Below are 15,960 nucleotides of genomic sequence, written 5' to 3'. Positions count from 1 at the left end.
AAACCCTTTCATACAGTTCCTCATGCTGTGGCCATCCATCTCAACCAAAAATATTTTTGCTGCTTCATAACTGTAATTTTGCTACTGTTATGAATCATGATGTAAATATCAGCTATATGACCCCCTAAGGGAGTGTGACCCTCAGGCTGCAAACCATTGCCTTAGGGGCTGGAGAGATGGCTCAGCCCTTACAATCAGCCACACCAGGCAGTTTGCAGCCAGCTGGAACTAACTCCAGGAGATCTGACATCCTCTCCTGGCCTCTGTGGGCACACACATACACATGAGCGCTGACAGAAGAAGTACCTGTCTCTCCAGCGAGAACTCCTTTGGCTACGTCACCATTTCTTTGCTCAGTGGTTTTCTAAAAAGAGAAAGAAACCAATATAAGAATTTTAAAGGGACGTTCCTAGTGGTAGAGTGCTCACTGGAGTACCTGTGAGGGACAAGGTTTGATCGCTAAGCGGGGAGGTGACTGGAAAGGAAATAAAGTCAGAGCCAGCAGGGCCCAGGCCTGCAGTCCCCAGCCCTTGGGAAATAGGCAGGCATTATATGATCAAGGTCAAGGTCAGTGAGGCCAGCCTGAGGGCCCTGCCTCCCACAACAGAAGAGTGCTAGAAAGGCCATGCCAGCACCTTATTGGCTGCCTCCATCCTCCTGGTTCTTCTCATAATCTCTTCAAGTCGCTGCAAAAAAGCACACATAAGGCCGATGAGATACACAAAGCACCCCAGCCTGGCACATGCCAGTGATAAACAAAACAGTAGCAGATTATTAAAACCTGGAGAAAGTATAATTCACTGTTCTTCGTCCGAATTGGAGTTATTAATAGAGGTTGGAACCATTTTAACTGCTGTGGTAGGACAACTTGCTTTGGGGAAGGAGGAAATTCTGGCGGCTTTCTTGGAATTAATACCGAGGGCCATTTCTTGAGCAAGGGTAGGACATTTTGTTCCTGACCTTTTGTTCTCAGCTTCAGGCAACTGGAGACCCAGGAAGGAGGCAGAACCATTGGTTGCGGTTCCGACCCTGGCCCAGGCCCTACCTTCTTCCACTCCAGGCGCTCCTGCTCTTCTTTCTGGAAATGCTTCTCCCTTTCCTGCCGAGCCCTCTCTGCCTCCTCCAGGACTATGGCTTCCTCTTCTTTCTGGAAACAGATAACTACCACTGCTGATGCCCAGTCTGGCAACCCTGCTCCCCACACCTTACTCGGCAACTGCCCACCTTTGCAAACCCCTCTTCTGCTTAGCAGCCCTGACCATCTGGGAGCGAACCCCTGTGGAGCAGCTGCCAGCTTGGGCTCTGCACCCAGCTCCTGTGCAAAGGGCCCCTGGCTGGGGCAGCCCACACCCACTCTGCACCCCATTCATCTGGGCACAGCCCCAGCTGGGCTGGGGCAGGGCGCACACCTGCTTCTGCAGGCGCTCCACCTCCTCCCTCTCCAACTGCTCCTGCTCCTCCTCCGCCAGCCACAGCACCATCTCCTCCTTCTCTCCCACCTGATCTGCTTCCAGCCTGCGGGCTTCTTCTTCCCAGCGACTTCCCTCCTCAGCCACCCTTCGGGACAACTCCTCTATCTTTTGTCTGGGAAAAAGACATGAAGGAAGGAGCTTCTTTGAAGAGAGGCCAGGTCTGGCAAGGGCAACAGGTCAAAGCCCCGGAGGAAGCCACAGTCTACCATGGCTATGGAACCTTTGCTGCTCTGCGCCCCAACCCCCTATGGCTTCATTTTTTGTCAGAAGCAGCGATAAACCAATGATATTTGGGTGGTGACTTGCTTTTCCAAAGAGTCTGCAGTTCATTTTTAAAGGGGAAGACTTGAATATCTGAACATAGATTATTTTTAGCAATTACCATGAATGTTAAGTAATTAAACCTGAATAAGAAATCTAACACAAAATACCATATGTAGGGAATTTTGCCTGTATATCCCCATATTCAGGCTCTACATGTATGCTTGGTGCCTGCAGAGTCCAGCTCAGGGCCTCTGGAGGAACACTCAGTGCTCTTAACTGCTAAGGCATCTCTCCAGAACCAAAACAACCTTTGAAAATGAGATTAATAATGTCTGTATCAGGTCAGGAGGAAGTCGGGCCATATAAGCTCCTTGTGGACTGAAGGGTGTGCACGGCCAAGAGGGTGGCCCCCAGCAGGCCTGAGGGTCCCCAGATCTGTCAGGAACAACTGCTAACACTAGCCTTACCAGGCCCAGGTTCAGCACATCATCACAGTTAGTGTTAACTACCAACTGGACAACTGGACAGTCCGGGACCTGAGATGGGAGTGTCGCAGTTGAGGGACTGAGGGACTGTCTCGATCAGACTGGAATGTGGGCCTGTCTGTGAGGGACCGTCTTGGCTGTTAACTGTGTAACAGAGCCCAGGCAGCTGCAGGCAGTGCTTGCTGTTTATGAAGGCTAGCAATGCATGAGCCATTGAGTGAGCCTGCGAGGCGCGCACATTCCTCAGTGGGTGCAGCTTGAGGGCGGGGGCTTCTTGAGTTGCTACCCTGGCTTTCCTCACAGACAGACTCGTGCTAAGCATAAGCCAAATGAGCTGATTCCTCCTCTACATTGCTTTAGGTCAGAGTGTTATAACAGGCTGTAACCAGAACACTGTCTGTCTGTCCGTCTGTCTGTCCATGCCCATGGCTGTGGTGTTTTAAGCAGTGGCCCCCAGAGGCCAATCCTGAGCCGCCCTTTGTCCTTGTCTTCTGGCCCAGGCTCTCTTCCAAGTCCATGTCTCCCCTGCCCGGTGCTCCCCAGCCCGCATCCTCCCTGCCGCCCGGATCAGGCAAAGCTCCTTCAGCTCAGGCCCACTCCTCGGATCCTGGCAACATCTGCCCTGGCAAGAGAGATGGGAAGGCGTAGCCTGAGAAAAAAAGACCCCAAGAAGAAAGTAGCCAGTGAGCCCCCAATAAAGGGCAGGGCGCCATTAGTGAAGGTGGAGGAGGTCACAGTGGAAGAGGGGACATCCGTGAAGCCACCTGACCCCGGTAAGAAGGCACCAGCCTGTGCTGGGGTGCAGGCAGGTGCTGGGGTGCAGTCCGGTGCTCTGTGCTTGCCCTGCCCACGAAGGGTTTTATTTAACTCCTTTTTCATTACTGGGTATTGGAAATTCATATTCTCATTCTTTCTCTTCCCCGGATGGTGCTTTTGGCAGAAGAAACCTTATGTGCAGGAAAGGTGGGTCCATAGCCAGAATAAGTCTTTACTCCAGCAAGGACAAAGTGTTGTCCTTTCCACGAGGGAAGTGGTCCGATATAGTCATGTCACGGTCACCCCAGGGAATAGCGCCATATCTGGGGCTTAGCACCTAGTTTCTGCTGTTGGCAGTTCTGGCGCACCACAGCAGCTGTAGCTGAGAAAACAGCTTACTATCCACAGAACAGACTGCTGTCTGCTTGATTGCTGAACTCCTCCTCAGCTGAAGTAACCTTTGATGAGCGTTTACAGGGGACACAACATCTTCACGTCCTTTGCCCATTTGAAGAGATCCCTCCACACACTTCTCTTCCCCAGATGTCTTTATAACCAATTCTCCAGTCATACTTTTTCCAAGGCCCTCACCCTCCGGCTAGTCCAGTGGGCTACTGCTCCTGAGTCAGTGACTAGTGGAGAAACTAACTGGCCATTTCCCCTTCTAACATAATGTGTCCTACCTGAAGTTCTTCCCACTGTGAAGATGGCCCCTTACCAGTGTCTTTCAGAGTTGTCCCCTGTAAAGGCTGCAGCTGCCCACTTCTGGGTGGTGCCTGCATAACGTGCAGAGCCATCAGTAATCAGGCCCCAGTCTTACTGCCCCCAGTCAGCCGGTCATAGGGAACACCACCTAGGCTGCAGGCGCATGCAGGCAGCAGACTGCGTTATTACAGAAGAAACCATAGGCATCTGCGCAGCCTCTTCATGTGACTTGCTTGTGTGTTCAGTATCTGCACATATGGATCAGTGTGTATGTGTGTGTATGTGTGTGTGTGTCTGTACAAACCTGCTCAAAGCATTCAGAGAACAGAAAAGGCTACTTAAAATGGATGTGACTACTTGATTAGATAGAACTTCCCCCAACCCCTAAACATTTTCCTATCCGCGTTGATATGTTGCTATTTATTCAGAAGAAAATTTGATTTTAAACATAGTTCTGGGGATGTGGCTCAGATGACAGAGTGTTTGCCTGGCACAAACAAGCCCATATTCAACATCAGTAAACAAAGGTTGGCAAAGGACTGTACTCTCCACATGCTGGAGGGGAGCGGGAGGGACCAGGCTCCAGGCCTTCTCTGGGGGCAGGGCCTGTCTGAGGGAGATTTACCTCTTCAGCTCCTCCTTCTCCTTCCTCTGCCTCTCCTCCTTCTCCCTTTGCTCTCTGGCCAGGCGCCTCTTCTCAGCCAGCAGCCTCCTAGCCTCTTCGGGGTCGGTGGTGCCTGCAGAAGTCTTAGGAATGACACCAGCAGTCACGGTGGACGATGGTGCTGTGTCTGTTGCTGGAGAAGGGGCCGGGGTTGGACTGAGGGCCGAGGCTGGGGCAGCTGTACAAATAGGTACAAGGAGAGAACCAAATGGAATGAAATGAAAATCCAAGGAACAGAACAAACACTGGCGTGCCCCACACCCCAGGCCTGGGGTCCATCGTTCTCAAAGAGAAGGGAGCACACACCGCAGTGTGTTCTCACGGTTCCACTATATTCTTCTGTAGCCAAGCAACTATAACAAAACTGCATGTGTGAGACATCCAACCCAGCTCACACTCTGTCACCAAGTCTTCTTTTATAGAAGCTACATCAGTTAGCACTATCTACCAAATGGCAGGGTCTGTGGGAAGCCCGACTCTGAGCAGAATGAAGGCAAGGTTCTCCATTTGCCTTTTATCGCAAGTATCTCTGTGCTTTGGTAACTTAGTTAACCACAGCATCAAAGCCTTTTAATGGGCATCATTAGCACCCAGGCCACACCCGGGACTCAGGCTGGGCAGGTGGCATCCAATGGAGAGGCTCCTTTCATTTATTCTGATTAAGGTTTAAAATACCCCTGCCACCGTCCCCATTTGGACACAGGATTTTGGTGTACTTGGGGCTTGTTCAGAGCCAGTTCGCGATCTTCCTGCTCCAGGTACCTGACTTGGGATCACAGGTGAGCACTGCTATAACTTTGCTAAGTGTCATCTTTTCTCGAGGATTGGTGGCACACACCTTTAATCTCAGCACTTGTGAGACAGCCTGAGTACAAGGTGAGACTGTGTCTCAAAAGAATCTACCCAGAGCTCTTGGGAGACCCTAGATGCAAGGAAGCAAGAGCCTTGCCAGGGACAGGCAGGCTCGCTGCCACACGTCTGTCCCCAAGAGTGCTTTGGGAAGATGCTCTTCACCTGTGTTTAGAGATTTAGGAGGATGAGTTAGTGCATTCACAATACAGAGTGGTGTGGGAGAGAGAAAGAGAAGAGAGGAAGGAAGGGAGAAAGAGAAGAGAGGAGAGGAGAGAGGGAGAAGGGGAAGAGAAAGAATGAGAATATGAATTTCCAATACCCAGTAATGAAAAAGGAGTTAAATAAAACCCTTCGTGGGCAGGGCAAGCACAGAGCACCTGACCGCACCCCAGCACAGGCTGGTCCCTTCTTACCGGGGTCAGGTGGCTTCGCGGCTGTCCCCTCTTCCACTGTGACCTCCTCCACCTTCACTAATGGCGCCCTGCCCTTTATTGGGGGCTCACTGGCTACTTTCTTCTCGGGGTCTTTTTTCTCAGGCTCTGCCTTCCCTTCTCTATTGCAAGGGCAGATGTTGCCAGGAGTTGAGGAGTGGGCCTGAGCAGAAGGCTCTTTGCCTGAGCAGGGCGGCAGGGAGGATGCGGGCCGGGGAGCACCGGGCAGGTGAGGCATGGACTTGGAAGGGAGCCTGGGCCAGAAGACAAGGACAATGGGCGGCTCAGGATTGGCTTCCCGGAGCCCAGAACACCCACTTGTACAACCAACCAGATGGTCCGATAGGAGTGTTTTTCTGTTTGTGGTCAATGTGGAAAAGGAGCCACTAAGGAGACCCAGTTCAAAGATCCTTTGGCTAAAAGACAGCAGTTGATTCGCCAGGGTGGACCTTCCCACGCACCTCCACCACACTCACCAAAGGCGGGCCGGGGCCAGTGACCTCGCTTTGAGATTAGAAGGAGACAGAGTCCTGTGGGCACCAGGGGGAAAAAGTGGAAGGGAAGGTGCTGTCTTTCCCGCTCTCTTTTATGGCTCTGGCTTCAGAGAAACTCAAGAATTAGAATTTTCATATTAATGACATGCAATGACAAACTACAGACCATCTAGTGTTTTTAAGAAGTTAAGACAATTTCTAAACTATGTCAAATATCCACTCCAGTGCAGGACAAGGCCCCGTCGGCTAACAACTGAACAGTGTATAATTGAGTCAACACAGATGACAGGAATAAAGTAGATATGATGGATGATTTGATTTGTTTTGTCAAAAAGCATTTAAAGGAAGTCAAGAGAAGGGGGAAATGATGTAATTATATTATAATCTCAAAAAAATTAATAAACGGCAAAAAAAGTATAAACTATTTAAAAGTGCCTTTGTGTTCTATCTGGACATTACCTGGAATTACTTTGCCTTGTCTCTCCTTTTGTTTTACATTTTGTAATTTTTCTTTTTGCCACGCTGAGGATTAAGCCCCAGGCTTCATACAAGCAAGTGCCCTACCACTGAGCCACACTAACAGCCCATTTAAAAGGACCTTTAAGCACGTGTCCTACTTTTCTGTTCTTTAGCAGCTTTCTTCTGCTTTGGAAAATACCTTCCCTCAGCCATTCACATGTCTGTTATTTCAGAGACACGGTCCCCTTTATGTGGCGTTTGTAGATAAGTCCTTACATAAGGGCCCCTTTCTCCCCAAGGAAATGGGCCACGGTGAGGAAGTGTAGGCCACCCTTTCCTAGAGAATTCCAACAGTGAGCAGGCACCAGGTCTCCCCGATGCCTGCCCAGCACTCAGCCAGAGATCTGGACAAACTTACGAAGACAAGACCAAAGATGGGTTCCGAGGTTCAGATGTCACTAGGGAAGAGTGGGGAGGGATCAGAAGGGAGCAAGAGGGAGCCTAGTGCTTGAAGTGTCTCAAGCAGAGGGAGGGATGGAGGGGGGGAGGGAGGGACAGAGGGAGGAACAGAGGGAGGGGAGGAGGGAGATGGGAGGACAGAGGATGGAGGGACCAAAGGCTGGAAAGAGAGGGAAAATGAGAAAGATCTGAGACTCTGACCTGTTATGGGCAGCAGGGAGGCTGGCTGGGCACCTCTGGCTAAGCCAGTACTAGGGAACAAGGGACAGGCAGATGTCACCCAGCCAGGGCTGCCAGTGAACAGTTGCAATGCCCCCTCTCTCTTTCTCTTCTGAGTTCCTCTAACTGCTTCTCCCAGCTTCTGGAGCAATGTGACCCTAGCTGACCTGCTGAGCTGCAAGTGACTGAGGGCAGAACAGATCTTCCCATGGTGCTGGGCCAGGTCTGGATCAATCCAGCTGCATGGCCACCCTCCACCCCAGCTGACTCCTCAAAGGCGGATGGGGCCTTGAAGGACAGGTGCAGTCTCTGGGTGGTAAAAGCTGCAGCCCATGGCTTCCCTGCCGAGTGGGGTTTAGAGAAGCCCTTATGCCTACAACTAGGGAGGAGGGCCCACCTTCCTTCCCAAGAGAGATGCTGAGGTACCAAGGTAAGTCCTGTCTTCTTACTTACAGAGAAGCAGACTTCTCTGGTGAAAACTTACTTACTTACTTACAGAGAAGCAGACTTCTCTGGTGAAAACTTCACAGCAGAAGGAAAGAACAGATTCCTAAATGTTGTACTCTAACCTCTACAGGGAGTTACAGCATGTAACCACTCCATACACTTATGCAAATAAGTGAATATTTTTTTTTCTGCCAAGACTTATGCATGGGGTGGACCTTAGTTCCAATTAAAAGGGGATTAGTTACTCCCATATCAATTGTGCCAGAACTGCACAAGTAGTTCTTTTTTTTTTTTTACATTTTTTTATTAGATATATTCTTTATTTACATTTCAAATGTCCCCTTTCTTGGTTCCCTGTCCCCAAAACTCTCATAATCCATCTCCCCTCTCCCTGTTCCCCAATCAGACCTCTCCCGCTTCCCTGTTCCAGCATTTCCGCACACTGCAGCATCAAGGCTTTCCAGGACCAAGGGCCTCTTCTCCCTTTGATGTCCAACAAGGCCAAGTGAATGATTTTTTTAAAGAAATAAAGGATGAACTAGATTCCTTTGAGGTTCAAGGTTCTTGTTTAATAGATATTCATTTTATTTGATTTTTCAAAATCTGAAATGCCACAATAAATTATCATAAGTGGAAAGATCCAAATGGAAATTTGGGCATTTCCTAAAAATAGAAAAATTTCCAAGGAGAAATATTGATTGTAAAGTTGCCAACCTTACTACTATACCAAAGAATTTTGCAGTAATGTTTTATAACTAATCAGTTAGTGAATTTTTGTTTTTAGTGTCTGTATACCAACTACACAAGTTTGTAGATAACCTGAGTTCCATGAGACCCTGTCTCTAAAATTTTTCAGCCTAGCCCATCAAGTGACCACAAATATTAACAAAACCTAATAATTTTTCTTAGAATATGATACACCTCAAGATTGACCTTATGAGAATAATCCTATAATTTAAAAAAGGCCACCAGGGCCGGTGGCACACACCTTTAATCCCAGCACTTGGGAGGCAGAGGCAGGCAGATTTCTGAGTTCGAGGCCAGCCTGGTCTACAGAGTGAGTTCCAGGACAACCAGGGCTACACAGAGAAACCCTGTCTCGAAAAAAACAAGACATAAAAGGTCACCAGGCTAGGAATATGACTCAGTGGTAGAGCACACGCCTAACATGTTCTAGGCCCTAGATTCACTCCCCAGCATAGAAATGTGTGTGTGTCAATCTCTCTCCACACACTTAGAGACAAAATCTATAGGAGTTAGCATAAACACTCGAGAACCAGTGATTTACTAAGACCTGTCGTCTGTGTGTTAGACATGCACTAGGGTTAGCTAGAGTAGCAGAACTTTTTAAATGAATCTATGTGTCAGTATGTACAGTCATGTATATATGTATGTATACATATATTCCCATATATATAGAATATATAGTTTTATTTATATATATTTATATATATAGTAATTTATTAGAATGGCTTACAGGCTGTGGTCCGCCTAGTTCAGCAATGACTGGCTATGAACAGAAAGTCCCAGAATCCAGAACTTGGTCAGTCCACAAGGCTGGATGTCTCAGCTGGTCTTCAGTAGATGCTGGAATCCTGAAGGAGTGGGCTGTAATGCCAGGGAAGGAATGGGATTTCCAGCAAAGCAAAGAAAGCAGGCAACGAGCAAAAACTTCCCAATTCCGAGTCCTTATCAAGGCTTCTAGAAGGTATGACCTGATTTAAAGGCATGTGTATTCCTACCTTAAGATTTGGGTTAGAAGTGGATCTTCCTATGTCAAACTAAGCAGTTCCTAAGTGCTGTGCCCTCTGTTTTTAATTTAAGTCCAGATGTAGTCAAGTTGACAACCAAGACTAGCTATCACAAGAGGGTTAGAAAACAAAACAAACATGTCTGCTTTTGAAACTCAAAATCGGGACTGGAGAGATGGCTCAGAGGTTAAGAGCACTGACTGCTCTTCCAGAGGTCCTGAGTTCAATTCCCAGCAACCACATGGTGGCTCACAGCAATCTGTAATGAGATCTGATGCCCTCTTCTGGTGTGTCTGAAGACAGCAACAGTGTACTCATACATAAAAATAAATAAATCTTTAAAAAAAAAAGAAAGGAAGAAAAAAGAAAGAAAGAAACTCAAAATCTAGCTTGCAGGGATGAGGGTAACTTCCAGAACAAAGGGTGGGAGAGAAGCAGGACTACCCCAGCACGCGCCGTTGGCTGAGGCAGCAAGAACTAGCTGGAGGAAGGAAGGTTAAAGTCTTCACAACCCCCCATTACAGCTACTTAATTCTGGGTCGGGAAAACCAGCTCCCAGATCTAGGTCACGGTGGTAGGAGACACACGCATTTGCAGAAGGGTGCACAAGAAGTGAAAGTGTGTGGTAAGGTCTCGGGCCATGCTCTTTATTCTTATGACATCTCTGAGCACGGTGGTACATTCCATCGCCTCTGTTCTAGAGAGGCACAGTGTATCCTGCCTCAGGCACACTTCCATGAACTCAAAGCCAGCCTGACCTAAACAGCAAATAGTAGGTTAGCCAGGGAAGGAAACAAACCAGGGGTGTGCTTCAGTTTATGTTTTTTCTTAAATTAAGACAAATTTTCAATGTAAGTTAAAATGTGGACAACTTCCCCAATTAATTCATAATCCTTTGGTATTACTTAAAGAAGAAATAAAAGACTAAAAACAAGCAAAGAAAAACTCCATGAACCATGGGAATAAATATAAAAGTGGAAAAAAGTCATCTTAACAGAATAATCAGAAAATTATGAACTCATCTATAGCCTTGAAAATAGTTAAAGGTGAAAATTACTGAACATAAAGGGCATACATAGCCAGGTGGTGGTGTCACACATCTTTTTTTTTTTTTTTTTTTTTTTTTGCTTTGAATGCTGAGAACGTTTATTTAATTTTGCATAGAGTTGCACAGAACACAGCCAACAAGGGACACTCCTCACCAAATGACAATAAAAAAAATGTCCGTGGAAACTTACTTGGTGGGTGGGTGGGTGGGGGAATCTTATGACAAGATAACTGTCACCTTAACAGAAGAGAATGGTCAATTGGATTAACTGAGATCCTCAGGCTACAGAGCAGCCACAGCTACAGATGGTTTTGTGGCGTCTGATCTTCCTCTTGACGCAGCCCCAGCCTCCTGGGCCTCTGAATCTCACAGTCACGAGGGCAAAGGCTTCCCACACTTTGCTGCCTGTTGGCTGAGGTCTTCACTAAGGGCACTCCCAGCTTGGGAGCAAGGACTGCGGTGGCAGCGACAGCATGAGCATCTCCAGCAGTGCTCACCAGGTCACACGTGATGCCCACTAGCACCAGAGGCTGCGCTGAGGCTTCCCCCTGGATCATATCTGCTGCAGCTGGTCTAGCAATGAGGGGTCATCAAGAGCAAAGATGCCCAGCAGGCCATCACCCACTGCCAAGCACGGTCCTGCAAAGCCCGCCGGGTATCCTGGCCGGCTGTATCCAGCACATTTAGGATGTAGCCTCCTCTGTAGTCCAGGGCTGCTGCTTTCCAGTAGGAATCCTGGATAGTGGGCTCGTGGTCTTTGACCAAGCAGTGGTGAGTCATCGGGATCCTGAGAGCTTTTTCACCAACACCACTTGCACCCACCACCACCGCAGACTTGAACTCCAGTAGCTGCCTGACAGCATCTATCTCTGCATTGTGCCCAAGCCTCATGGCTTTCCTCTGGGGAGCTGGTGCATTGCCGACTGGAGCTCAGGTCCAAGATGCTAAACTTGGTCAGCAACTGCATTCCCCAGCACCTCAAGGAAGTGGTGTAAACAGCCACTTTAAGAGTGTTTAAGAGAGCGCTGGGAATGGGAAATCAGGCGAGACTGGCTGTGTTCCCAGGAGTAGCAGTCTGCTGAGGGGCAGCAGGCTGATCTGCAGTGTCACACATCTTTAGTTGTTTAGTTCTCAAGAGGCAGAGACAGAGGGATCTCTGTGAATTCAAGGCCTGCCTGGTCTACAGAGCAAGTTCTAGGACAGCCAGGGCTACACAGAGAAATGCTGTCTTGAAAAAACGACCAAACAAACAAACAAACCAAAAACTGGAATAATGTGCAAGCCATTTCTCAACATTGTTTTGTTACATACACGATCACCAGGGAAATGTGATTATTATCTGTTTTGTGGATGAAACATTTTCAGGATTGAAAGCAGGATTAAAAAACTAATTGTAAACCCACACAAAGCTTTCATCCCAGAATTTAGGAGGCAGAGGCAGAGGCAGAGGCAGAGTGATCTCTGAATTTGAGGCCAGCCTGGACTACATAGTGAGTTCCAGGACAGTCAGAGCTGACAGTGAGACCCTGTTTAAAAAAAACAAAAACAAAAACAAAAAACAAAAACCTCAATAATAAAATTTGTTGTGTTAGTATCTGGCTCATCTATATTTTAATTCCACTGCAGACTTTTTCTTTCAACCTTTTTTGTACTGTGTGTACAGTGATTCATTTTTGAGATTTTTCTTGTATTGCATTCTAGCCTGGAACCCACTGTGGAGCCCAACATGGCTCTGAGTGCCACGCCTGCCACACCCTCTTAGTACTAGAGATTGAACCCAGGGTTTTGTATACACTAGGTACACACCCAGCCACCTGAATTCTCCCACCAGTCAGTGTCACTGTTCTCTTAATATAGGAAAGAAAAGTGTGACTTTGCAGTATGTCTTCCTGCTGCGATGGAAAAGTATCCCAGGACTACGGAGCCCAGGAACCACAGGGCTCTGAGAGGAAGCATCTTCAGCAAGAGGTGCCACAGCTCCCAGGGAGGGTATCCCCAGCGGAGCTCAGAGCTCAGCTCCTTCCTCACTTCTTGGTTTCTTCCAGTGAGAAAGTCATGCTAGCTAGGCGGCAAATCTCATAAAAGTGATTTGTTGGGGAGACAGATCCAGGAGGAAAAGTGATGAATCCAGCATGGGTGGCTGCCTCTGCTCCCCTGAGTGGACAACAGGGAACTGGACAAAGGACGAGGCTTAGACAGGATTTCTTAGGAGGCTGAACTTTTCAGGGCAGAGACCTCCAGAGTGAGGGATTGGTGGGATGTCCTGTTCAATGATCGGTGGGGCTTGTGGGAAGCTCAGGGATTGATGGGTTTTTTCACCTCCTCTTCCCTGCATCGGGTCCTTGGGTTAGAATGGAAAGAACCTTCCTGGCTGACTTATGCTCTGTGGCTGAGCTGCTTAGGGAGGTTAGAGAGGAGGCAGTGCCACCATGGACAGCCGCTGCAGTGGGACCTCAAGACTGAAAAGGAGCTGTTGCTTTTTTAACCGGTACCCCCAATCTGACAGCTCTCCCAGCAAGACAAATTCTGCGCATTTGTTCCCACTCAGCAAGAGATCCCAGAAGTGGGGCATGGATCGCCGCGTTGGCCGCAAGACGAAATGCTCATCGTTGGAAAACAAGTCCATTCACATGCCTAAAACTTGTCCTACTTAATTTCGGCCGTTTATGATTTAGTTACAGGAATCCAGCTGGCAACTGTCTGGCACATACACTGAAAAACTGAAGCAAAAACTTAAAGTCACCGGGAGAAACATAATTTAGTTCCCAAGTGTCTTGGATCTAAATTAAGACCGGCTCATTACCTACTGGTGGCATGGCATGCTTCATAATCCAAGTTTGGTGACTCATGTCTGTGATTCCAGCACTACAAAAGCTGAGGCAGGAGGATCGAGTGAAAGGCCTACTTATGCTCCACAACAAGACTTTGTATCAACATACATGTACACATAGACACAGCGGGAGGGGACTACTAACAAAGTCAGTAGTGACAAGATACTAATCAATTAGTAAATATACACAGTATTGGGGAACTCTGATAATAACAAATAGACGAACGCATATATTATCCGTGTGGAATAATGACTCAGTCACTTGAAGGTGCTTGTATTAGGTTGATATATATTTTCTTCACATAGTGGTTTTGTACCCTAAGCCATCTTGTGATCCATCATCTCACAGAGTCCATGGACAGACTTAAAAAGTCCATGCCATGTTATCAGTGTTTGTGTTGACAAAGTTGCATCCTAGGTAACAAGCTGAAATTTGTGACGTGTCTTAATTATGATTCTAGGCAGAGATACATGGAAATATTAGCAATATTTGTGACGCTAACAAGTAGAAGACAATCTTTTTAGATATAGCCCAGGCTAGTCTCTAGTTTGTAGTTGAAGCTGACCTTGAAGGAATACTTCAATCTTCATCTTCAGAGCACTGGGAATATAGTTTTATGTGGCGGGGATTCAGACCCAAAGCGTCACACACAGTAGGGCAGCATCCTACCAAGCAAGCCACATTCCAGCCCCAAAGTCAAAATGTGTTTGGGTATGAGGGTTTTTTTGAGTTTTTTTTTTTTTTTTCCTGAGACAGGGTTTCTCTGTGTAGTCCTGGGATGTCCTGGAACTCACTCTGTAGACCAGGCTGGCCTTGAACTCAGAAATCTGCCCGCCTCCGCCTCCCAAGTGCTGGGATTACAGGTGTGCAACACCATGCCTGGCTTTTTTTTTCTAAGAATATTTCTTTGTGTAGCTCTGGCTGTTTTGTAACTCCCTCTATAGACCAGGCTGGCCTGGAACTCAGATCTGCCTGCTTCTGCAAGTGTCTCAAATCTGGGATCAAAGATGTGCACCAACATTGCCTGGCCCCAGATGTTTTAATAAATAAATAATCACTGTATTTACAGTTCTATATCAGAATTATTTATAATGCAATATTTCATTGTGCACACATGCAATTCCGGCCCTTAAGAGGTTGAAGCAGGAAGATCATGAGTTTAGTACTAGCCTATGTTACATACTGAGGTCCCTGTATCAAAAAGCAAAAGAAAATGCTGGAGAGATGGCTTAGTGGTTAAGAGCACTGACTGCTCCCCGAAGGTCCTGAGTTCAAATCCCAGCACCCACATGGTAGCTCACTACACACCCTCTTCTGGTGTGTCTGAAAACAGCTACAGTGTACTTACATATAATAAATAAATAAATCTATTTTTGTTTGTTTTTTCGAGACAGGGTTTCTCTGTGTAGCCCTGGCTGTCCTGGAACTCACTCTGTAGACCAGACTGGCCTCGAACTCAGAAATCCTCCTGCCTCTGCCTCCCAAGTACTAGGATTAAAGGCATGTGCCACCACCGCCCAGCTTAAGTAAATCCTTAAAAAAAAAAAAAAGGCAAAAGAGAGAGACAGCCTTGATAGGACAGTTCTGTAGTTCCAGCCCTTGAGAGGATGAGCCAGGAAGATTGCCAAGAGTTTAAAGTTCGCTTTGCCTACACAAGGTCCAGGCTAGCCTAGGCTACCAAGAAAGACCTCCTCTACCTCACATGATATAAAACAAAAACAAAAAAGAAAATGACCTAAAAAGAATTAATTGGGTTACTTTTTAAAATAACACATGCTTAGCATTTGTTCATCCATATGTATGTGCGTGTCTGCCTGTGCATATCTGCCTGTGTGTGTCTGCCTGTGCAGGCATGTGGCACCTGTAGGTGCGTGGCTGGGGGTGGAGTGGGATCCCTGCAGAGGCGGCATCAGATCCCCTGGAGCTGGAGCTACAGGCAGTTGTGAGTTGTGCACTGTGGGTGCTGGGAACCAAACTCAGGACCTCCAGAAGAGCAGCAAGTTCCCTTAACCACCGAGCCATGCTCGGTCCCAACAGTTAGCATCTTTCCTCGTGTTTATTACCAGATCAGCTTCTAGATCTCATTTGCAAGCCTACATCATAGTCACTTTCTGGACAGCAGCTCTAAAGAGAGAACCTGTCATTTCAGCTCCCTGCACTCACAGGCTTGTGTATCCCCATCCAGTGTACACAACATCTCAGAAGTGACTAGATGCTATTTTACAGGTAAGATTATAAAATTCTGTGGGTTCTGTGCCCGCACATAGAACACTTGCACTGGTACTGGGGAGGTCAGCTGCCCTGTCACAGGGCAAGTCTCTGGATAGCTCAAAGTGACAGAGAACTTAGGCCCGCTGATACCTTTCGCTCCATCAAACCTCCAGATGATTGAACAACTGTTTGTCTCCTTCCTTAACACTGAGCGAGGCCGGGTGGTGGTGCCGCACACTGGTAATCCCAGCATTCTGGGAGCCAGAGGCAAACAGATTTCTGAGTTAGAGGCCAGCCTGGTCTACAGAGTGAGTTTTCCAGGACAGCCAGGGCTACACAGAGGAACCCTGTCTCAAAAAAACCAAATCCAAAAAACCAAAAACCAAACCAAACAAAAAAACAATGAGTGAGA

General features: G+C 47.5%; 2 pseudogenes; both read right to left on the bottom strand.

The window, feature by feature from the left end:
* Nucleotides 1-333: 333 nt before the first annotated feature.
* LOC127673534 (ensconsin-like) lies at nt 334-8,140 on the bottom strand (annotated as a pseudogene).
* Nucleotides 8,141-10,783: 2,643 nt separating this feature from the next.
* Nucleotides 10,784-11,473, bottom strand: LOC127673533 (GTPase ERas-like; annotated as a pseudogene).
* Nucleotides 11,474-15,960: the final 4,487 nt, after the last annotated feature.

This window comes from Apodemus sylvaticus, chromosome 23 (genome assembly GCF_947179515.1).
Source record: "Apodemus sylvaticus chromosome 23, mApoSyl1.1, whole genome shotgun sequence".
In the NCBI taxonomy this organism is placed as follows: domain Eukaryota; kingdom Metazoa; phylum Chordata; class Mammalia; order Rodentia; family Muridae; genus Apodemus; species Apodemus sylvaticus.
Note: the sequence above shows the minus strand (reverse complement) of the source record. Positions and strands in the feature narration are given on the sequence as shown.